Source organism: Balaenoptera physalus (assembly GCF_965194825.1).
Source record: "Balaenoptera physalus genome assembly, chromosome: 3".
Classification (NCBI taxonomy): domain Eukaryota; kingdom Metazoa; phylum Chordata; class Mammalia; order Artiodactyla; family Balaenopteridae; genus Balaenoptera; species Balaenoptera physalus.
The window spans coordinates 77,935,988-77,960,660 of record NC_138890.1 but is presented as its reverse complement, the minus strand read 5'-3'; the positions used below and the strand labels follow the sequence as shown (position 1 = coordinate 77,960,660).

General features: G+C 35.1%; 1 pseudogene across 1 annotated transcript; it reads right to left on the bottom strand.

Annotated features, from left to right (window-relative positions):
* Positions 1-886: 886 nt before the first annotated feature.
* On the bottom strand, positions 887-24,563 carry LOC309658004 (cytoskeleton-associated protein 2 pseudogene; annotated as a pseudogene). Its single transcript has one exon. The product of its transcript is annotated as a cytoskeleton-associated protein 2 pseudogene (transcript).
* Between the last annotated feature and the right edge of the window lie 110 nt (positions 24,564-24,673).

The following is a 24,673-nucleotide window of genomic DNA, read 5'->3' as shown; positions in this document are numbered from 1 at the left end:
CAGTAGAATCATATGATGTAATAGAATCATGCTATTACAGAATAAATCATCCATTTATTTTTCTGGAGGGACTTTGGGTCATCTAGCTGAACTTCTCTTTTTACAGATGAAGAAACTGAAGGGAGCAAAGGTTAAGTGCTTTACTTAAGGCCAGCCAGCCTCTCTGAGCTACGTTTTGTAGTCCCCAGTCCCCTCCTGTTCTTGCCCTCCCTACTGGGTTACCTATCACTCACTCTTCTTCTTTTTCTTACCTGATTTTTTTGTTTGTTTGTTTCTCCATCTTAGCTTTTTTCCTATGTGTTTTCTGAGGAAAGAAACCAACAATGTTTACTACAGTAAACATTTTAGACTGCAAAAATTTAAAATGCAGAGGAAATGCCTCGAGCCATAGAGCTCAGGGTATTGAGCAAGTCACATTGCAGAAGTGCATTTTCTGTAGAAGATCTAAGCATAAATGCTAGAAAAGAGTGCTTGCATTAAATGTGAAAAGTAAGTCAAATCACAGTGCTTTTGAGCCCCTCACAGTTCTTCCTGTTTCTGAACTTCTCTTTCCAATTCTTCTTCCACAGGACAACCAATTGGCTTTCAAATGTAATATATTGAGGATATACTATTTTAAAAATCTTAACAGACTTCCAATGTTTCTTATACATGAAACAAAAGAAAACAAAAACAAACCTCACAAACTCATTCACTGAGCACTGAAGTCCTTTTGGGTTACTATCTTTATTTTCAGGCTTGTCTCACATCTTTGGCTTTCTCAGTTTCACAGTAAAGCCACCAGTTTCCTTGCCATTCCCTGGCAGCTATTCCCTTCTCCAAAGGGAACTTTGTATATTTTCCTTTTCTACTTGCTGAGATCTTATTTATCTATTCATCCTTTAGCTTTCCTTTTCTTGAATTTGGATTGAGTTCTTTCTTTGACCTTCCTCCCTTCTCCAATGATTTTTTTAAAAATCTACATATTATTTTCTAGTTATGATTATCCTTAATTTTTTCTTTTGCTTTTTTCAAAATTGCTAGTATGAAAGTTGAAATACAAAATAGTATTTATAACATATGATTCAGTATAAAGAATAAAAATACAAACACCCTTTTATTCACTATCTACCTTAAGGAAAAAAGAAACACAGAAAATAATCCAAAACGTTGAGGTTTCTAAGGGTTCATTCCAGATCCCATCCTACTCCTCTACTCACAGTGATAAAAATTCACTAAGTGTATTAACTAATACTTTTTGAAACATCTACCACATAGGGTTGTATCTCTAAACAGAATATTCTTTGGTTTTGCACGGTTTTGAAGTTCACAAAAATGGAATCATATTGTATCTTCTTTTTTTTATCATTATATAGATGTTTTCATTTATTGTATACATATTAGGTACACAGTTTAAAAGGAATAAAAACCCTACTCTCTAGAACATAAGACAATAAATAGAACAAAGATTGGCACTATTATACAAATGGAATTAATGAACATAAATAAGTATGTGATTTTCAACCACATTCATATTATGCAGTTTTAAAACTAATCTTTTACAATGACTAAATCCTTACTTGAAACTGTAGAGTTGGTAAAGGATGTATGCCATTTAAGTATTAGTTCAGAGACTTAACAAAACAATTTTACTTGTGGTATTTATTGTGGGGAGCAGAGACCTACTTATTGTGTATGACTATCATGTTTTAGGAAACATGATGAAGTTTTTATATTACAAGGAAGAAATCAATTTTTAAGTATTAGTTATTTTAGAAATACTACCTAAACTAGGATGACATTTATGAAATATTATATATTCCTTCTCTAACTCCCTTCTATTAGTCTATAAACTATATCAAACAAAGCAATAGAAGTTAAAATTTTTAACATTTTAGATAGTCAAGTTAGAAAAGAAACTAAAGAAAGGAACTCAGATTTAAAGTTCTGAATGCCCACTAGGTTTGGCACATTTTCTTTCTTCCAACAAAGTATCTTCTCTTAGAAATGGAGTATTTAGTTAACTATCCCTCTCGGGGACCTCGGCTACAATAAAAAAGAGGCCAAGAGACCACAGATGCAGAGTCACTGGCATTGCTGGAGAGTGACAATGAAGAACCAGGGGCAGAGTCCCAGGGACACAGGAGACCACAGCAGTCTGGGCTACTAGAATTGGGTGACAAAGCAAGCTAACTCTGTCTTCACAAAATTTACCTGTGTTAGAGAAAGTCAGTCTATTGAGATCGACAAGGTAGGATTAGCTTTCTGACACACAGAAGGCAACACCTGCTTTAGAGTGGACATTAGTAAGAGCGCTGACTGCTGTGAATACTTACGTACTTGGCAACTCCTGACCTAAGGGACATGCAAAGCCACAACAAACCAACCAACCAAACGCCCTCGGAATAATACAACCCCACTCCTATCAGAGCTTCACTTCTCTTCTGTCCTGTCAGTCTCTGAGTACATGCAGCACACAAAAGCGTCAGTTTCACTTCCCAGCTCTGTTAACTGTTCCAGTGAAGACACACAAGGATGATGGTCTTTTAACGTATCTGGCAATTTAGAAGTCTTCTCTTGAAGACCTTGAGAACATCTAACTGGTGTGAGAAACTTTAGCTCTTTCAATGCAGAATTTGTTTCGTTAAACTGCATCTTCTTTTTCACACTTTGCAAGTAAGGAGGAGTAGACACATTATATTTAATTAAGCAACCCGACCTAGTTTCTGTATTGGGGGTTTTAATATCACTGGTTGGATCTTTTGTTTTGTCATCTTGCTCTTTTTCACAACCTTGAAATACCACATTCCTAGGATGCTTATTTTCTATTTCTGGTTTTTCTGACCCCAGATTAACACTTATATCGTCAATGGTGGCTTCTTGGATTTGTTCCTTGGTTGCACAAGCCTCCTCAATATTTTCTCCAAATTTAACTTTTTCTTGACTCTTCATTGTCAGAATGTCAACAATTGCATGTCGCATCTCTTCAGAAGGCTGAGCTCCTGCCAGAATGACCTTCTCATAGATTGCGAAAATATTTTCAATAGACTTGTAAGTGGTTCAGTATGCGCAAGGCATATCCAATATTTAACAAGTTTTTTGGCATCTGGAATATTTTTAATCAGGTCATTCAGTGTAACTAATACTTCTTCTTTTGGACATCCCTCATTAATCAGGTGTAGGCATTCAGAAAATGTCTTGTTTACTTTTTCAGTAAACAATCGTTGTTCATCTTCTTCTGCCATGGTAGTCCAGAAGGACCCAACTAGTTTTTCATTTTGTGCTTCCGGCTCAGGCTGGGTAACCACTGAGCTCATAGGCCTTTTCATTACTCTTCCTTTGCCAGCTTTCCACTCACTCAGATGAGCCTTTCTCTCCTCTGCAGTTTCTCTGGGCTGAGTCCATCTACTATCAATAGCTGCTTTCACCATGGTATGTCTGTGGTGGTCAATGCTTTTTGACTTTTCTATCAGTTTAGTATTAGAAGACAAAGCAAGCCTGGCTACCATTTCAGATGTCATGCTTCTTGATAGTGTCTTATTTCTCTTTATGTCCTGAGAAGAAATGGTTTTGATAATAGACGAAAGTGTATTTAACTGTAATAATTCTTTCTCTCGAGGTCCTTTCCAAACTGTAACACTGGCAGACTGATGCCTTGTTTCATGGCATCCTGGTTATTACTGTGGTGACTGCTAATAGAAGTTCATACAAGTTGACTGCTCTGAGATGTAGTGCTCACAAATTTAGTGGCAGTCGTCATATGTGAGGCTCTATCACTTTTCACTGGTACACTGCTGGTGTCTACAGGCTGAGACTTTGTGGCTTTAGAGACAGTAGCTGAAAGTTTCTTCATTGTTGCAGAACTCTCATCTTTGACTTGTAGAGGTTTTCTAAAGGAATTAATCTTAGACTGAACAATTTGGCTATGATAAGATCCAAGCACAGGTTTCTTGGGCATGTTAGCACCTTGCTTTGGTTTTTCTGTAGTCATTTGTTTCTTTTACTGTTGTTTTTAAGGTGAAATGCTTGACTTCACATCATATGTTGACTTTGGGGGTCATCTTTAATTGGTAACAATGGCAGAGTTTGATTATTATCCTCAAAATTAGGTGTATCAATTGCTGTAGTTGAATTGGTTAATTCATTAGAACGTTTTAAAGGAATACAGTTTTTTTCCACTGTTATATTATTCTTGATCCCTGTAGGTCTGCCGACATTCTCTTTATCAACCATTTTTGCCTTAAGTTTCAGAATTTTTGTCTCTTCTTGGATCTGGCCTTCAGATGTCTTCACTCTCTGGTCTCTACCACTGGATAATATCTGATTTTCCTGTTTGTATGCAAAAAGTTTTTCTTTTTAACAGATGCTCCTTGAGTTTTTGTCTTCTTTGCTCTCTGAATGCAGACTGGGCCCTCTGACTCAGGGGCAGCTGCAGGTCCTGGGGCACGGCTGGGGTGCTCATCACAGCTCCAGGCAGGGGAACGCATCTCCAGCTCGACCGCCGCAGACTCCCTCAAGCCAGCACGGCTGCACACTGCCCATACTGTATCTTCTAACTTGCTTTTTTTCTCTCACCATTCTGTTCCTGAGATTCATCCACTTTGATGTTAAGGCATGATTTATTTATATCAATACTGTATATTATTGTAGCATATGACTATACCACAAGTTATTTATCCATTCTCCAGCTGATATTTTTATGTGGAGTAAATACCACAAATGATCTCATTCTATGTCTGTGTCCAATCTCCTCTGACCTGATATTGAACTTGATACAAAAATTATATGATCATCTTAATAGATACAGGGAAAGCATTTGACAAAATTCAACATCCAGTCATAATAAAAACTCTTAACAAGTTAGGCATAGAAGGGACGTATCTTAACATAATAAAAGCTGTCTATAACAAGCCCACAGTTAACGTCATACTCAGTGGTGAAAGGTTGAAAACTTTTCCCCTAAGGTAGGGAAACCACTCTCACCACTCTTATTAAACATAATATTGGAAGTCCTAGCTAAAGCAATCAGGCAAGAAAAAATAAAAAATAAAAGTATCAGAATTGGAAAGGAAGAAATAGAATTGTCTCTATTTGCAGATGGCATGATTTTATAGATAAAAAATCCTAAAGACTCAACCAAAAAACTGTTAGATCTAATCAATGAATTCAGTAAATTTTCAGGATACAAAATAACATATAAAAATCAGTAGCATTTCTATACACAAACAACAAAAAGACAGTTTTTTCAATAAACGATGCTGGGATAATTGGATATTCATATATAAAAGAGTGAAACTGGACCCATATCTTACACCACTCACAAAAATTAACTTGAAATGGATTAAAGACTTTAATGTAAGACCTGAAACCATAAAACTTTTAGAAGAAAATATAGGAATATAGCTCATTGACATGGGTCTTCACAGTAATGTTTTTGAATGTGATACTTAAAGCACAAGCAACAAAATCAAAAATAAACTAGTGAGACTACATCAAACTAGAAAGCTTCTTCACAGCAAATCATCAACAAAGTGAAAAGACAACCTATGGAATGGGAAAAAAATATATATAAACCATATATCTGATTAGAGAATAATACCCCAAATATATAAAGAACTCATACAAATCAGTAGCAAATTAACCAAACAATTAAAAAATGGGCAAAGAACCTGAATAGACATTTCTCCAAAGAAGATATAAGAAAGGCCAACAGGCACATGGAAAAATGCTCAACATTACTAATAAGTAAGGAAATGCATATTAAAACCACAATAGGACATCACCTCACACTTGTTAGAATAACCATAATAAAAAAGAAAAGAGATAACAAGTGCTGGTATGGATGAGGAGATAAGGGTTTGGTGGGATTGTAAATTGGTATAGCCACTGCAAAACAATATGGATGATCCTCAAAAAATTAAAAATAGAATTGTCATATTATCCAGCAATTCCACTTCTGAGAATATATATGAAGAAAATAAAAACTCTAACTCAAAAGATATCTTTCCTCCCATATTCATAGCAGCATTATTTACAATAGCCAAGAGATGGAAACAACCTAAGGTGTACATCTATAGATAAAATGTATAAAGAAGTTTGCATTTCTCTAATAATTAGTGACATTGAGCATCTTTTCGTGTGATTGTTGGCCATCTGTATGTCTTCTTTGTCTATTTAGGTCTTCGGCCAATTTTTTGATTTTTTAAAAATTTTATTAAGCTGTATGAACTGTTTGTATAGTTTGAAAATTAATCCCTTGTCAGTAGCATCATTTGCAAATATTTTCTCCCATTCTGTGGGTTGTCTTTTCATTTTGTTTATGGTTTCCTTTGTTGTGGAAAAGCTTTTAAGTTTAATTAGGTCCCATTTGTTTATTTTTGTTTTTGTTTCTGTTACTCTAGGAGAGGGATCCAAAAAAGTATTGATGTGATTTATGTCAAAGAGTGTTCTGCCTGTGTTTTCCTCTAGGACTTTTATAGTATCTGGTCTTTCATTTAGGTCTTTAATCCATTTTGAGTTTATTTTTGTGTATGGTGTCAGGGAGGGTTCTAATTTCATTCTTTTACATATAGCTGTCCAGTTTTCCCAGCACCACTTATTGAAGAGACTATCCTTTCTCCATTGTATATTCTTGCCTGTTTTTTCATAGATTAATTGACCATAAGTTCATGGTTTTATTTCTGGGCTTTCTATCCTGGTCCATTGATTTATATGTCTCCTTTTGTGCCAGTACCATACTGTTTTGATGATTGTAGCTTTATAGTATAGTCTGAAGCCAGGGTGCCTGACTCCTCCAGCTCCGTTTTTCTTTCTCAAGATTGCTTTGGCTATTCAGATTCTTTTGTGTTTCCATACAAAATTTTAAATTATTTGTTCTAGTTCTATGAAAAATGTCATTGTTAATTTGATAGGGATTACATTGAATCTGTAGATTGCTTTTGGTAGTATAGTCATTTTGACAATATTGATTCTTCTAATCCAAGAACATGGTATTTCTCTCCATCTGTTTGTGTCATCTTTGATTTCTTTCATCAGTATTTCATAGTTTTTTGAGTACAGGTCTTTTGCCTCCTTAGGTAGGTTTATTCCTAGGTATTTTATTCTTTTTGATACAACAGTTACTGGGATTGTTTCCTTAATTACTCTTTCTGATCTTTTGTTGTTAGTGTATGGGAATGCAAGAGATTTCTTTATTAATTTTGTATCCTGCAACTTTACCAAATTCTTTGATAAGCTCTAGTAGTTTTCTGGTAACATCTTTGAAAGTTGCTATGAGAGTCGGACTTAAATGTTCTCACCATAACAATTGCAATCACAAAATGGTAGTCTTGTGAGTTGAAGGGTGTGCTAACTAACCTTATTGTGGTAATATTTTGCTATATATATGTAAATATATATATATATATTTATATATATGTATGTATGAAATCATCTCATTGTATACCTTAAACTTACATAATACTTTAAGTCAATTATACCTCAATAAACCTGGAAAGAACATATGTAAAAGAACATATGTATTCTAGATATTTGCTATTTGCTTGTCCTTTTTCTGCCTTTCATCCTCTACAAACTCATATTTCAAATTTAGGACCAGTTTAAGTTTCCCCCAGTGAGTTCACTCTAAAAGCATCATAGTGGTGTGTAAGTGTTACTCGTTTCACAGAGGAAATGGGGGAGAAAATTATATATCGACTTAAAAATTGTATGAGACATTTTACTTTCCCTGTATTCCTTTTTGCCTCTGCTGTTCCCAGGCACTTCCTTATGTTAGCTCAGTTTCTACACAGTGCCCAGCAACATGGTCTGTCTCCATTTCTTCCCAGAATGCCTTTCTGACCTCTTTCTCTGTTAGGATACTCTGATCCAGTTCCTGCCTTCCAAATTGCATAACCACACAAAATTCCATTTCTTTTTCTTCCTTTAGTTTCACTTTGGAAATGCATCGATTCAGGTCTTTTTTTTGCACATACTTTAATTGCATGAACTTTAATTGAAGAATATTCATGTCCATTCTAAGAAAATGCCAACCCTAAAAAAGAAAATCCTGAACACAGTACTTTTAGTTTAGTTTTTTTTTAATTGAAATGGAACAAATTGAAAGGAAAAAAAATTGTTCCAGATGTTTGAAGAAAGCATATGTGATTTTGTTGACTACAGTAGAGAAAATCTCAGCAGATGCAGTGAAATAAGAAAATTTATGTTTTCTTTATAAATACTTTTGAAAGAAATTCATTTCCAGGTAGCATGTAGTCATAATGAATGACTTCAAAGATATGTGCTTAAACATTAAGACTAGTTCGGTATTACCAAAAGCAGCATGACCACATATTCCCAATATGTATTTAACAGTAAGGTAGAAAATTCACAGAAAACACACATCTGACAGACTCACATACCATGCCCATAAACAGAGACACAGACCCAAACACACACATACATGCTCCACACCCCATACAAATACTTCCTTTCAACCATACTACATTGTCTCAGCTCACTCGGTTTTCTTTTTCTATCAACCCCAGTTATTTTTGAACAATTTCTATAATTCTTGCCAATATTTTCCTCTCACAGGAAGGCTCATAGGATTGACTGTGGTGTCCTGTCCTGGCTTCACTCTCTTCCTGGGTCTCGCAGGTTATCTGTGGCAAGAGTATTAATCTAACAGCCACGAGCCTTTTCACTGTGTAGTTGCATCTTTCGTGCCAGAGGCACAGGCTCTTCTTCTCAGGCAGAATCATGAGTGTGGCCTGAGCTATTATTTGCATGTGATAATTGTCCATTTTATTTCTGTTACATTAAAAAATAGATTCAAGTCAAGGATGTTTTCATTCTGTGTTTAAATATTTGTTCACTTATGTCCAAGTATCCAAGTATATTCACTGTCTTTTTTCTTTTTTCTTTTTTTTTAAGCATACAGTGCTATAACCTATAACAATGGCACACATAAAACTCTAACTATATGTTATTCCCTTAACTAAAATATACCCAGAATAAAGACACTACCAGCAATTTACAGGAATATAAGAATGAACTTAGTGAAGACAGAATGAACTGTGTGCACATTTACACGAGCATAGCACTCATCGTTTTGCAGCCTCTAGGAAACTGGTTGGGAAGAGAGCAAACACTTTCTAGATATTAAAAGTTAATTCAAATTGAATCAGCTTCTCCAGAAGTATGAGGTGTTCACATTGGACTTTATGTTGCTTTTCACTATTTCAATATGAGATATGTCCCTGTATGTGGCTTTACTCATAGTTTTTTCCGATTGCTATATGTATATAATTATAAATTGGTCACATTCATTTTCTAGAATTTCATATAAATGTATTGCTGGAAAGCCATCTTTCCCAAAACAAGTAACCATTATTTATCTTCCAAATTGTTTTTTATCAAGGAGCTACTGCAGAGACTTTCTCTCTATAAATACAGAAACAGAAAGTTATTGTTTAGGTGCACCAGGCGTGCTGTATTCTCTCGACCTTATGCTATTACGGAGATACTACAGTTAGATAGTGGAACAATGCAGCTTCCAGTTTGACTAAAACATTTTAAAGAAAAGAGTATTTTTAATGAAGTAGCTCTTAAAAAATTGCCATCCAATTATGGGCAAAATCCTAAGGTAATATTTGTGCTCCACAAAGGAATCTGTGATTAGGCAAATTCCTGAACTAACATTTGATATTCATCATGTCACTTAATTCTGAGCCACATTCTTACTACTCAAGTGAGTGATGATGAAAAGAAACCAAAGTTTTTTTTTAATATATCCATTAATAGTTGAATTATACACAAATTGATTTGAATTTGTCTCCGCCTTAAATTCTGAGTTTAGTTGAAATTTCTAGGAGCAGAATTGTTGAACATATATAATAGTTGCTTGGTCACTACACTTTTTGAAATGTTCTCTGGTGGATACGGGTGCCGGTGTACTGAACTCCTTACCATAGGCAATTTCTGATGTCTTAAGAAATGTTAAACAATTTGTGGGGCAGATGTTATTTCCACATGTGGCTTAGAAAAGCATTGTACTTCTGGCATATGGGCCTATCCTGATTTTAAAGGAGAGGAAGGTCTTTATGATTTTATTTTTATGGACACATTTAATTATATATCAAGGGGATCTACCACACACATTTTCACAGAGAGCATTACACAGTTTTATAGTGTGCCTTCAGCTTCCTAAAAAATTACCAGTATCACAATTACAGTAAAATTACTGTGCAATTATAACAACAGCTTCTCTAAACACTATTTGTAGATGTAAAATTGTTTTTATGAGTAATACATAACATTACTATCTCATTTTAGAAATCTATATTGAATAAAGCCTATTTGCCAATATTAAGTTTCATTCATATAAATTCTCTTTTGAAGAAATACATGTTTAAGTTAAAAATATTCCTCCTGCATTCATAACTATAGGAAAAAGCTCATCAATATGAACAAACTCTAAAAATAGACATTTAAATAAAAATAAAGATGACGTACTGATTTCTGCTGTCTTCATTATTATATCTGTTACTGGCTTTATATCCTGAGTTGTGTTCTGGTAATGGTGCTGGGTCAAAAAAGTTCTTACTTCAGTTTAAATACATGTGTAAAGCACATGTATTTTTCTTTTCTCTGAATACATTTTGAGTGAAAAATAACATGAGAAAAACAAGCCTGCCACTCATATTTGCAAGGCCTGCTACAAAAATACAAACAGAGGGCCACATTTCAAAATCTAAATATTTAAAAGTTACAGATCTAGCTAATAAATTGCTAAATTAAAAAGTTATATTCTTCTCTCTCAACAAAAATACCTTTATACTGACAAAATGAAAACTATATGTAAAGCCTAATTTTATATGACTAAAAGTCATCAAAATGCCAAAGATGACTGTATTGAAATATTATTTAACATGTTGATGCTCTAGCCATATTAGTAAAAAGTTATAAAATGTAAAATTCACATACGTATTATAATATATAACATATTGTATGTAATTTATTTTTCTTGTCTTGTTTGGTGACTACCATTCGATATGCAGAGACCTAATCTTCTTCCATAGTGCACTCCACCTTCTCCATCAGCTTTGCCTGGTATCCCCATGTTCAAAGCTCTTTTGGTCAGCATCTCTAGAGAGAGCAAACATTGTTCTAGAATTCCTTTGGAGTCCAAGAAGGGTTAAAATATTCCAGATTCAGGACTATGAAAATCTTCACCTTTGAACTCTGTTCTGGATGCTTGTCTTTAGAGGTACCCACTGGCTCCAGTTGCTGAGTTCCAAAGTTCTTAACAAATACATAGAACAATGTTCTTAATAAATACATAGAGCAAAGCGTTCTTATGTTTTGATATGAAATAGGTTTATTTGTGTTAATTTTAAGTAATCTGCAATTTGTTTTGATTTCATCTTCAGTCATGAGTTACTTGGAAGAGTCTTGATGTCCATTTGGTTAATTTTCAGTTACATAGAAGCAAAGACTAGGTGTGGGTTGGTTGTGAAAGTGGTGGAGAGACATGGAGATCTTTGTTGTCCGGGTCTCTGGGTGAAATCAAGAGGAGAGTCCACTCTTTCTCAACCACTTGATCTGGTGGAAATTTTGCCCATCAGAGCTCCTGACACCCAGTAGGTCTCCCCAAAGCCTTCCAAAGGACTGAATGCAGGAGAGAGACTAGTTCTTTAATTTTCTGTACACATAAGATGTCCTCTGGCACGCACAGGCTGGGAATTCCCAGGCAACCACAGAGTCTGTGGTCTTCACCTCAGGATCTAATCCACATTTCATATTTCTCCATCCAAATGGACTAGATAATCTGGCACCTGTATCCTGGAGAATTCCTGTCTTCAGATCTACACATATTATCTTCAGAATTTATCAGAAAGATTATTTTAGTTGTATGGGATTGTAGCAAAGAATGGGGAAAAAAATCAACAGCAATGTGTGCTCAGATTGCTATATACAGTGGCAATTGAAATGCATGCCTAATTGAAGAACACAATCTAGGTGAGTTACACATTAGTACAAATTTTATTCTAAAGTCCAGTAGACAAAAACAAAAAATGGCATATTAGCAAGCTTACCACTGAAACCTCCTTGGGAGAGCACTGCACTGGAGATACAAAGAGTTTTAGTGACTCCAACAAAGCCAGTTATTTCTTCACCACGGGATCAGATTGCTTTGTTTGTTTCTTTGTTTTGGTTGACACTATGTTGAAGTCATTAGGCTACTATTTGAACACATGTTGTACAATATATACCTTTATACATGCACAATACGTTAAACCCAGTGAGGTGCTCCTGCTTAGGGGCACAGTGGGATGAAGACTCAGGAGAAACAGAAAATTTGTGTCTCCCCTCTCATGCCTAAGCTTAAGTAAAGAGAGAAAAGTTGTTCCAACTATTGAAATTGATATTTTTAGCTTGCTGGTAACTTTTTGAAACACACAGAGTTGAATTAGTGCCAGTGAAATGTATGTTCACCTTGATGTCACTTTGCTTCCCATGTTTCAAAGAAGGAGATTAAAAAAATTTCTTTCTATCAACTTATATGTAATAGAAGAAGATATACAAGTGTTGTGGGGTATCATAATGAGACCAGTTGGATACTCATATTTTGGAAAGAATCAAATATTGTTATTCCTGATATTTTGGGAAAACCTGAACCAGATGTATGGTTTTTCGTTGTTGCATTTGTTTTCTTCTTAAAGGAAAAATCAGTACATGTAAAATATATTAGTTCTTACTTTTATTATAACTAACAGAATCCCATGAGATTTGCTTTAATCTTAGTAATTTATTTACGCATTAATTTATCTAAGTATATTTGCTATTAGCTTTTGGAATATATCCAGAGAGCTTATGCTTAACATTTTAAGAAAACAGTTACTACTAAACTCAAACAAGTGCAAGTTGTGACTCAGATTACTACCAGAAGTGGAGTAGCAAAAATATCTTTTATATATGTGTGTATGTATGCATATCTGTGATTTTAAAATTAAAAACCATAATTTAAACTCTTTTTCCAACCTCACCATGCACTTTTCTCATAGTTATAATTTTCTGGAAGGGATTGAATCTTAATTGTAGAGTGCAAGTGTAATCCAGGCTAAATATGTTCTTTCTAAATGTATTTATGCACTAAATGGGTTTACTGTTGTACTCTCAGAAGCTTCACTGATAACTCATGATTGAGTATTAATGCTGAAGTAAAGATGCTAAGCTCTTCTACATAATGCCATCCAGAATAAAAATACAACAGACAGAATGAGCAGGGCAAAATAATATGCTTCAAAAACAAATAAGTACTTTTCTACAACTACAAAGCTGAGTAATTAAAATTGAGGTTGCCATCAAGCAGCAAGTATCCTTAACTCTCTGACTATAAATGGAAACAAGGAATCATTATTGATCTGAATACCAAAATCAGAATAAGAACAATTTATAAATCCTTGCAGTTCTGAAAACTTAATTATATGGTAAATATCATTTAATCATATAATTTTATTGCTTAAAGGAATCTGAGTTCCCCCAATCTCCTCATTTTATATATGGGGAGATTGTGAGCCATCAAGATGAATTGACTTGCCCAAAGTCACAGAAACAGTAGTAAAGACCAGAGTTTAATACTCAGGTATTTAAATCCTGTCTTGTGGTCTTTGAAGTGTACCAAGCAAGGAGTGCAACAAAAGATTGTTTTAGGACCATGTCTATAGTTAAGGGCAGAGTTTGTCAATAGGCAGACCTGTTTCTGTCTCTTCAGGTTTTGCCACTTAGTAACGCTATGACCATGGTAGTTTCCTCTCTTAGTGTCAATTGTGTACCCTATAATATGGAGATAATTACAGATTTTATCCCAAATGGGTTTTTTGAAGAATAGATGAAATGATTTATGCAAATGCTTAACATGTGATAGACACATGGTAAGTACAGCATAAATATTATTTGTTATTGTTTATTATTGTTTATCATCAGAACATTCTAAAATTTCAATGTGTGCCTTTAAAAATCATTTATCTCTGTGAAAGAACTGAAGTTAAGACATTTAGTTTCTCTCTGCTTTCTTATCCCTGTTGAGATTTCCTATTGATCTGTGTAATTTAGAATGTCCAGTCATAGAGACAGAATTACATGAACAACTAAGTCTTCTCAGTTAAGTGCTTTGAATTAGTCATTAGAATTAAAAATTACCCTTTGTGATATTATGAATTATATTCATATTATTGAACACAAATGAAGGGCAATTATGCATTTTTAGTAAATTTGGCTGTGATCCCTGTCTTTCCTTTCAGCTGCTGTGCAGTTTGTCTTAAATTTTCCACAGGTCTCTATCTTCATTCTTATTAATAGTATTCTAGACTGCATGCCTGAATCAACTCAACAACTCCAGTTGGCTCATCCATTCTCAGCTTCTTTCATCTCTTGTTAGTCTGTTTAATACTTTGCTGCCAGCCTTGTCCAAAGAAGTGAGTGCAGAGTGAGCCCATGATACTTATTCCAGCATTCAAGGTTTGCCATCCCTTGTACCTTGATGCTTTCATTATACTTTACAACTTAGTTCCCAAACATATAACTTTCACTCCCAACAGCCTTTTATATCACTATCTCCCAAATACTACAGATACGTTTTTATTTTTTGATCTTTTGGTGTTCTCTTTATCTTGCCAAGAATTTACCTTAACCAAGGTTTCCTTGGTGATTATTGTCTACCATTTGGTTCTATATTGATTGTACTGATATTAAGATGCTTTAATGCCTTTATTGTTTTATAACTTCCACAAATTTTGTGAGCTCCTTAAATGATACAACAGCCAGGAGGCAGCACAGAATGGGCCTTCAACCAATGTTGTTCAATTAACTTATTGAAAATAAGATAGTAACTTTAGGTATGAAATGTAAAAACTTTTGCAGAGTATAGTGTAGGATGTGAGAGCATATGCTTTCCTAAATGTAACAGAACCTCTTTTCTAAATGAATCCTCAAATTTTCATAAATACCCATTTCCAGATTTGAGTTCACTTCAGGAATCATTTGGTAAGCATTTCAAATCAATTTCAAAGAGATTTTAAGTTTCAAGCCAGCACATTTTCTCTTCTACAAACCCATAGTGTTTTTCTCACTCTATAAAGAGACACATTATATGATTGGAGGGATTTGAAAGCAGATATAGCTGTACTTTAATACTTAGCAAGGGTTAAAAGTTGACCTTGAGCTTTGGAGAGGGTATTGGTAAGATATGGAACGTACACCTTTTCTCTTTACTAACTGTGGAACAAGTGACCTTAATGTTTCCCTAGGATGTTTTGGATTTAACATCTGCTGTGAAAGATGGTGCAATCAAAATGCAGCCTCACTTCTTCCAACCTCTCAGGAGACCCTGCAGGCTGCCATTAAATAGTCATCCAGGTGTTAGTCTTGAACTCAAATGTGCACCAGCCCCTGAAGTCTGAGGTGAAATCTGGCTAAGCAGTTCATGAAGAATGTTCTGGATTGTTCTCCTGACATGTGAGCTCTTCACCATATGAATTTGTTTTATTTCTTCTTCTCAAATGTTATTAGCAGGAAGACATAATAGATTTGGTTCAGTAAATTCGTTTAAAATATAGAAAATAAATTTTGAATTTTATACTTTTTTTTACACCTCCAAAAGTGATTTTATAACTCAAGAACAGCTAACATAAAATTTGCTGACCCCCTTGAATATAAGTTCCTAGACTGACATGATGTATCATCCTTGGAGGAGTTGCTTGATAAGATATTAAACTAGACTGGAACAGAAAACCTGGGAGCACATTTTTCTCTCATGTCCATTTCACATAAACTGGAGTGTCATTATGCTATTTACATTTTTGTATTCTGTGAAGCCCCTAAAGTTTCCCACAGAAAACATAATACTTGCTAAAGGAATAGATGAAAAGAAAGTTATTTACACATTTATTTTGGTGGAAAACATACATGTTAGAAAACTAGACCTGACTAATTTTTTTATTATTTTGATGACAAGTAAGAAAATAATATTTTAGGAATAAGGAGGTTCACATATTGGCTAAAAGTTTTAAATTCATTTTATTTAACTTCTAAAATTCCAGTTATTGAAATTGGCTTTACATTGAGAGCCTCTCATTACCTATTTACATTGAAAGATGAATTCATATATTCAATTATAACATCATTCAGAAAAGACCATAAATCATATGTATTTTCATAAAGGGATCAACAGATTTTCATAAAGGGATCCTCACATGACCACCACCCAGATCAAGAACGAGCATTACCAGCACACCAGAAACTTCCTGATACCTTTCCCCATTAATACCGTTCCTTCCTCCTCAAATTAACCATTATCCTGATTTTAAACACCTTATATTAGTTTCAACTCTTTTTCTGAAGTAAGTATAATTATACATTATATATTCTTTTATGTCTTTTTTTTTTTAGTTAGCATTTTATTTATGAGATTCAGCTGTGTGATTCCTCTAGCAGTGGCTTGTTCATTTTATCTGCAGCATAGTAATTCATTTAAGATTTTTATACACAGTTTATCTAATTCATTGTTGATGACTATTTGGATTGTTTCCAGTTTTCAGCTATTGCAAATAATGCTGTTATAAAGCTTCTTTTTTGTGTCTTTTGACAAGGGTACATATATACATTTCTTTGGGCTATATGTGGCTATGACTATGAGAATAATTACTAGTTTGTAGAATATCCTTATGTTCAGCTTTAGCAGGGACTGCCAAATAATTGGAAACCTTAGCCCTTAAATGAGCAAAGTACTCTTATATTTGGGTATACATCTACCATCTAAAAATTTCCCCCTGCATTCCTTAATGTTCTGTGCTCTTTTTTCAAGTATATTATAAAATATTTTTAACTGTAGTCACCATGCTATACATTAGATCCTCAGAACTTATTCATCATATATCTGGAAGTTTGCACCTTTTGACCCAAATCTCCACATTTCCCCTAGCTCCTAGCCTCTGTTAACCATCAATCTACTCTCTGTTTCTATAAGCTTGACATTTTTAGATTCCACTTATAAGTGAGATCATACGGTATTTATTTTTGTCTGACTTGCACCTAGAGTAGTGTCCTAAAGCTTCATCCATGTTGTTGCAAATGGCAGAATTTCCTTCTTTTTTATACCAGAATAATATTTGAGTTAGATATATATATATATATATATATTTATTTATTTATTTATTTATCTATTTATTTATATTTATATATTATATTATATCACACTCTTTAACCATTTCTTGCTTGATAGCCATGTTTTGGCTATTGTGAGTAATGCTACAATGAACATGAGAGTGTTTTGGGAGTGTACTATCTCTTTGAGATAGTGATTTCATTTCCTTTGGATATATACCCAGAAATGGGATTGCTGGATCATATAGTAATTCTACTTTTAATTTTTTTGAAACCTCCATACTGTTTTCCACACTGGTTTTACCAATGCAGGTTTTACATTCCTACCAACAGTACACAAGGGTTCCCTTTTCTCCACATCCTTCCCAGCATTTGTTATTTCTTGTGATTTTGATAATAGCCATTCTAAACCAGGAACTTATACTTTTAAAAAAAACGATGATTAATATGTTTTTCGGTTTTGGAAGTTTCTAATGTTACATCCAGAAACTCAGAGATTCTCTCTTTAGCCGTATCCAGTCTACTATTGAGCCCATCAAAAGTATCCTTCATGGCTCTACTCTGTTTTTTGATCTCCAGCATTTCATTTTTGTTCTTGCTTAGAATTCCCATCTCTCTTATTACATCATTTATCTTGCACATTAACTACTTTTTCCATTAAAACCCTTAGCATATTAATAATATATTTTTTAAAATTTCTGGTTTGATAATTAAAACATTCTTGCCGTATTTAACTCTGGTTCTCATGCTTGTTCAGTCTCTTTAAACTGTTTTTGCCTTTTAGTATGCCTTGTAACTTTTGTGGAAAGGTGGACATAATGTACTGAGTAAAAGGGTAATTGGCCTTTAGTATTGTAGTGGTAAGATGTGAGTGGAGGGAAAACATTCTGTAGTCCTATGATTAGGTTTTAGGCTTTTGATAAGCCTGTGCTTCTGGACTGTGAACTTCATCTGTACTTCTCTATATCCACCCCCCCAACACACACACACTACTTTAGGTGGGACAGGATGGCTAAAAGGAGCTAGGAGTTGGATATTTCCTTTTACCCATATGTGGAAAGCTAGAGCTGTCTGGAATTGGCTATTTCCTTCCTTCCAGGTAGGTTAGATTCTAATAAAACCCTAGTAGGTTAGGTTCTGGTAGAATAATCTCTCCTAAGGACAGGCCTTGTAAGAACAGAATGCTCTGGAGTATTTTTAAATTGTTCTTTTTCCCCTCTCCTTGCTGGAAGCATGAGGAGATTTTTCTCAGATATTCACTATGAGAACCTGGTCAAGCCCGGAAGGTCAAACTCCAAGTGTGAGGGCCTCCCCATGACTGTTCCCCCTGAAGCTTTTAACTCAGGTTTATCCACAGTGAGCTTCAACATTTCATCAATTACAGTTTAGGTTTTCCTATCCGGTGCTGATTCCTGCAAAGGTTACTGCTCAGGGGTTTCTGTTCAAATAGGTGTGAGTCTCTATATTTGCCTGTTTGTCTCTCCAGTTTGGAGGGCAGTGGTTCGTTCTGTGAACTCACTTCTCTGATATATCTAAGAAGAGTTGTTGATATTTTAGTTTAACAGATTTTTACTTGTCGGGACAGATTTGTGACTTCTGAGCTCCTTCCATGCCAGGCTGGAAACTGGAAGTGGTACAATTAATTTTAATAATTTATTTCATTGAATCAAATATATCCAAGACATTATCATTTCAACCTGTACCACTCGCCTCATTTTAAGTGCTCAGTAATCACATGTGACTAGTGACTCCTGTATTGGGCAGCGGTACTAGAAACCCCTACACTCATGCTCAGTTCAAGAGTTACCGTGGGAGAAGAATTATGAAAGATGATCTCATTCTCTAAAGTGGTGCCCTCCTGAGGTATTTTAAGTATAATTTTGACTATGAGTACTTTGATCATATCTGCTAAATTTAGATTCCAGTCCTGTGAAAGGTGTGAAACATTTCTGGGAGTGGCAGACCCATGAAAGTGACATTTATGATGCATTTTGTAGAATGGATGAGACTTAAGAACCCAGAAATCACAGAAATGGAATTGGTAGAAATAACAGCATGAGTAAAACTACCAGAGCAGAAGAATGTCAGGAGTATACAGTGAAAAGAGATGCTTCCATCTGTCTGCATCTAATCTACCTCTATAACCCCAGTATAGGTGATCCTCACATATGGGAACATTTTGCTTCCAGAGTGCACTTTCACTTAGCCTGTTTCATCAGAAGATCAAAACCCATTATTGTCAATTTGAGAGTATACAGCATGTGTTTCCCAAGAGTTCCAGAGGTAGATAACAATTTTACTTAGAGTGGAAAAAGCACATCAGTGAATAAAAGGAAGAGATCATTTAATCTAAGGAAACTTTAACAAGTTAGCCTCTTGGCTTGGCTTTTGGGAATTTAAAAGTCTTGTTAATTATACTAAATTTCAAACCAATGTTTGAATTCAAAGTTAAGCCCTTTATTTCAGGGGTCCCCAACCCCCGGGCTGTGGACCGGCCTGTTAGGAACGGGGCCGCACAGCAGGAGGTGAGTGGCAGGCGAGTGAAGCTTCATCTGCCCTCCCCATCGCTCCCCATCGCTCGCATTACCGCCTGAACCATCCTCCCACCACCCGTCCGTGGAAAAATTGTCTTCCATGAAACTGGTCCCGGGTGCCAAAAAGGTTGCACCGCTGCTTTATTTGACATAATGTTGAAAACTTTTATGTTGCTTTGTTTGGGATATAGAATGACTAGAAACAAAGTGGTGAAGATGTTATTAGTAGCCCTTTAAAACTTTCAGCTTTCGTGGTGTGTGCTCTTACATGTTTCTTTCCTAAGTGTTTTCCTTTTGGTAAAGAATCAGGCTCTAATTTACAGATGCCACAGATGAAAAACATTCTTCAGCTGGAGTCTAGCAATTTAAAAATTGCTAACTGATTGTGTAAATATTTGTTTCTCACATTACCAGTGTATACATTTTAAGGAGGCAAGGTTTGTACATGCAACGACAACACAACAACAAAAACCTCTTGTGCAAATACTATAATGCATCAGTTCAGGGCTATGCATTTATAGGATTGAGTTAACTGTGTGTAGTTCAATGCAATGCTTCTTACATTTCTATATCGGTAATACCCACATTTTGGACAGCTTCTGTCATATATGAGACATAGAGGGGGAAACTTCGTTTATGCTAAAGTAATATTTTTTTATAATGATAGAAATTACTGAAATCATCTCTTTATTGTCATTTATAAAACAAATACTGTCCAATCTCTGACTTCCTCTCAGTCCAGAGAGATTTCTTCAATATATCTTTTCATTTAAATATAGTTCTTCATGTTGGAACCAAAGGTACTATTAACACAGGACTTGAGGTGAAGATGAGAAGGAGAATGGTGAGCAAAAGATGGTCATAATTTTTTTCAAGTTAATTCCAGAAATACTTGCAAAGCACCACTTACGTTCCACTCTCTGCAACTATAAAAGAGGGCCTTTGACCTCTAGGTGTTCACAGTCTAGCAAGGACAGACAAGAAAACACATACCTAAATTATAAAAGTATAAAAACAGTGCTTTGGAGGCAGAGAGAATCAAGGGCTTTGCCGCAGAGAAGATGATTTCTGGGTCGAGACTTAATGTGTTGTAGGAGTTCCTGTAGCTTCCAATGATGGTGGAAAGGGGTGAGAATTCTTGAGACAGGCAATAACAGTTTTCTTTGGAGAATCTTAACTAGATCACACTTTAACTTGGACAGAATTTGGGAATAAGGCAGGGTCTGATTTGAAGAAAGAAGGTAGAATAGAGAAGCAAAGTAGGATGAGAATCAAAGACTTATTTCAGGGTCATTAACAGTGGTAGATTTGGGAGAACAAACAGAATGTAGTGGTGTCTAGAGAGAGTCCCAAGGGGCATTGCTAAGTGAAAACAGATCAGTTTTTGTGTCTATGGGTAGGGAGAAAGCTGCAAAAGTGGGCAGAAAGGAGTAATTTATGAGACTTTAGACAACCTAGTTTTCTCAGGAAAATAGAAGGGGTTTTGGATAATTGCAATGCAGAGTATAAGCTGAGGAGTAGTAGGTGAATTTGAAAAGTTGGCAAAGCTAAAATCATAAAGGACCGTAGATGTCATGCTAAATCACTGAGATCATATCTGTTGGTTAATGAAAAGTTTATGGGCAGTTTTGCTTTTTGGAAAACCACTCTGGTTTTACTGTGGAAGGTGATTTGAAGGAGGGTAAGGCTGGAAGCGGGTGGACAGGTCAGGGATCTAATTTGATAGCTCTAGTGAGAAATGATGAGACTGGAATTCTGGTAGGAGGGTTGCAAAGGAGGTGGGTGGATTCAGGAAATGTTGTGATGCCAAAAAAAGAAAAAATAGATCTTAGAGACTAAAAGGTTAGAAATTTGTGAGTGTGCTAAATGTGTTCATTGCTAAGGAAATGGTCTCCTATTGTACAATCAGTGTGAAAGACATCAGGCTCATTGAAAATTTGGATTTCAAATGGCATGAATTTATTATATTTTAAGAGGTCAAGAACACATCAGATAAATTCTGTAATAGATCTTTAAATCAGAGTACACAACTGCTATTAATTTTTTTCATACACCTATTAAATTTTAGCTTTTAATGGGTAGGGCTTGATGCTTACTTTATGTTGATAGACTCAATTTTTAAAAGGTATTGCTATGTGGAGGGGCCATGTCATGGAAATCTGGGGATAGGAGCTGCTTTTGTAAGGCAGGGTGGTCAGCTTCATTGAAATAAGTAGAAGCAATCTGCTTTCTTTCTGTAATTAACATTTCTTTTTCATGCAGTGTCCATCCTTTCTCTTATGATTATGTAAAATGGACTGGACGCCATTTTTTCTTTTGAGCAACGTGATGACAAATGAAATTGACCTAGATGCTCTGCATCCAAAAAGACCTTTAGGGAGCCAGGTGTGATGCCTTGTAGGGAGCAGAGGGCTTTTGCTGTCCATTTCTCTTAGCGTCTACAGCTGTATAGAATGTAGCCACAGTGATTAAGCAGGGCTGAGGGAATTGTGAATAATCCCAGGAGTGCAGTTGCTCTAGAATAAAAAGGAGCAAGTTTGGCAATCTCATTTAAATAATAGTTATTTCTCACGTGGATGGCAATTTTGTTAAAGCTTATGAGAGCCGTAGTGCAAGTGGGGTTCAAAGTGAAGCGACCCAATTTTCCAGATCAACAAACAGCTGGAACAAGTTACTTGAACTCTTTCTCTTCGATCTATATATACATAAGCCTGTTTGTGCTAAGCCTGGGGAAAAAGGAGTAGTGTTAGCACAGCATTTCAAAAACCAGTTGGATTCAAAACCTGACAGATATGGATTTAAATCTCAATTTATTATTTGCTCACAGTATGATGCTGAGGAATTTACCTTACCTTTACCTTATGGAGATCATGGTATCAACCTCTCACTTTTTTGGGGTGGAGGGGCTTGTTGTTGAGGTATTTTTGAAGCCAATCCAGACATTGTATAATCTCCTATATACTTCAGTATCTGTATTATATATAAAGTATATATTTCTAAAATATAGGGACATTTTCTCATATTTGCACAATGCAACCATCACACCTACCAAAATTATCTTTTAAAATTTGAATTAGTATTTAAAAGGACCATACGTAATATTTTATTGTTATGTCTCTTAAATATACTTAGAACAATTTCTACTGTCATTTTTTTTTTTAATGCCATTGATTCAATAAAGAAAATGAGTCAGTTGTTGAGGTAGACAGAATAATGGCCCCCAGAGATGATCACACCCTAATCCCCAGAACCTGTGAATGTTACCTCACAGGGAAAAGGGGTATTTGCTGATGTGATTAAGTTAAGGACATTGAGGTGGGAGGAGTTACCTAGGTTATCCAGGTGTGACCAATGTAATCACAAGGGTACTTAAAATGGAAGAAAGAGACGAGAGAGGAGGTTCAGAGGGAAATGTGGTTGCAAGAGAGTGGTCAGAGAGATGGAATATTGCTAGCTTTGAAGATAGAGGCAGGGGACCACAAACCAAGGAATGTGGATGACTTCTATGAGCCGAAAGAGGCAAAGAAATGGATTCTCCACCGAGCCTCCAAAGAGAAATGCAGCTCTGACCATACTTAGATTTTATCCTGGTGAGACCTGTGTGGGACTTCTAACCTACAGAACTGAAAGGTAAGAATTTTGTGTTGTTTTAAGCCACTAATTTTTTTTTTTTTTTTTTTTATAGCTTGTTACACCAGCCATAGAAAATTAATATTGTTGTCTTGCAGAGCATTTACATTCTGGGTTTGTTTGTTTGATTCTTTGTGGTGTAATTTAACTTTTCCTATCCTTTGTATTTATTGTAATATAATTCAGCTAGAGTCTTAACTACATTTAGGTTAGACTTTTTTCTCTGTGGCAAAATACTTAAGTGGTGGTGTTTTAAACTTCATATTGTGTGTAGTCATCCAACGTGCAACGTCTGCTTGTTTTAACTAAGATTCATCACTGGGTTCAGGTGGTGGTGTCTTGATCCCAGCTAACATTTTATCTATTGGTATAATGTACTAGTATAATCTACTGATAAACATTGCCTGGATCAATTATTCCATTAGTGGTTATAAAATTATGATTTTAAAACTTTGATCATTGCACATTTATTGGTTGGAATTTATCTGTAAAGAATCATTTTCTATTATAAACTAAGTTGATTTGGTTACACTGAAATAATTTGTGCAAGAAAGTCAGGATAAATGTTTAATTATTTCCTTTTACATGTCAATTTTCAGAATAAGGAGTTGGTGCTGTTTACTCTTTGTAAAATTAGTTGGAGTTTTGGATTTCTGTCTTTCCTTATCCTTTTTAGAAAAATCACTATGAACTAATAAGTTTGTTTTAATACTAGTGTGTTGGATCATTTGCATTAATTAATGTATTATTTGTGTACTCAAGTTGTTCCATCTTTGGCCCCTTCATCTTGGCTCTATGCCATTTGGATAAGACCCAAATTCATTGGTGGCTTCTGTTTTCAGTTGTAATAACACATTCTCATCTTGTATATTTCCTACCCCAAGTCTGTAATTACCATTTCTCCAATCAAATATATTGACCTACATATTGCAGGTTATCCCACTGAATATATATTTGTTATTATAATTTACTGAACAATTCTCTACAATTGGGCATTTAGGTTCTCTGCAATTAGCCATTTAGGTTTTTTCACTTCTTGTGCAGCTGTGTTGTCTGAAACACAAGTAAATACATTGAATTTAATATTACTTGTGATTACATTTTAGCTGTTTTTCAGAGATAGAAATTTAGGAATCGAACGGCCATAATCATATAACATCACCACATTTTTGAGATACATTTTACACAGTCAGTATTGTGTGAAGCATTATGGAGAACAAAAATGTAAAGCAGGGCCCTTGCTCTTAAAAATCCAACATTGCAATTTGAATGATCAAAATGCACCAAAGTTTCTTGACTGCCTTGTAAAAAAAAAAACAACAAAAAAAACCAGTGGGACCCTCCCAAATTGCCTAATACTGAAATAGAGAAATTTGTGGGTGGTT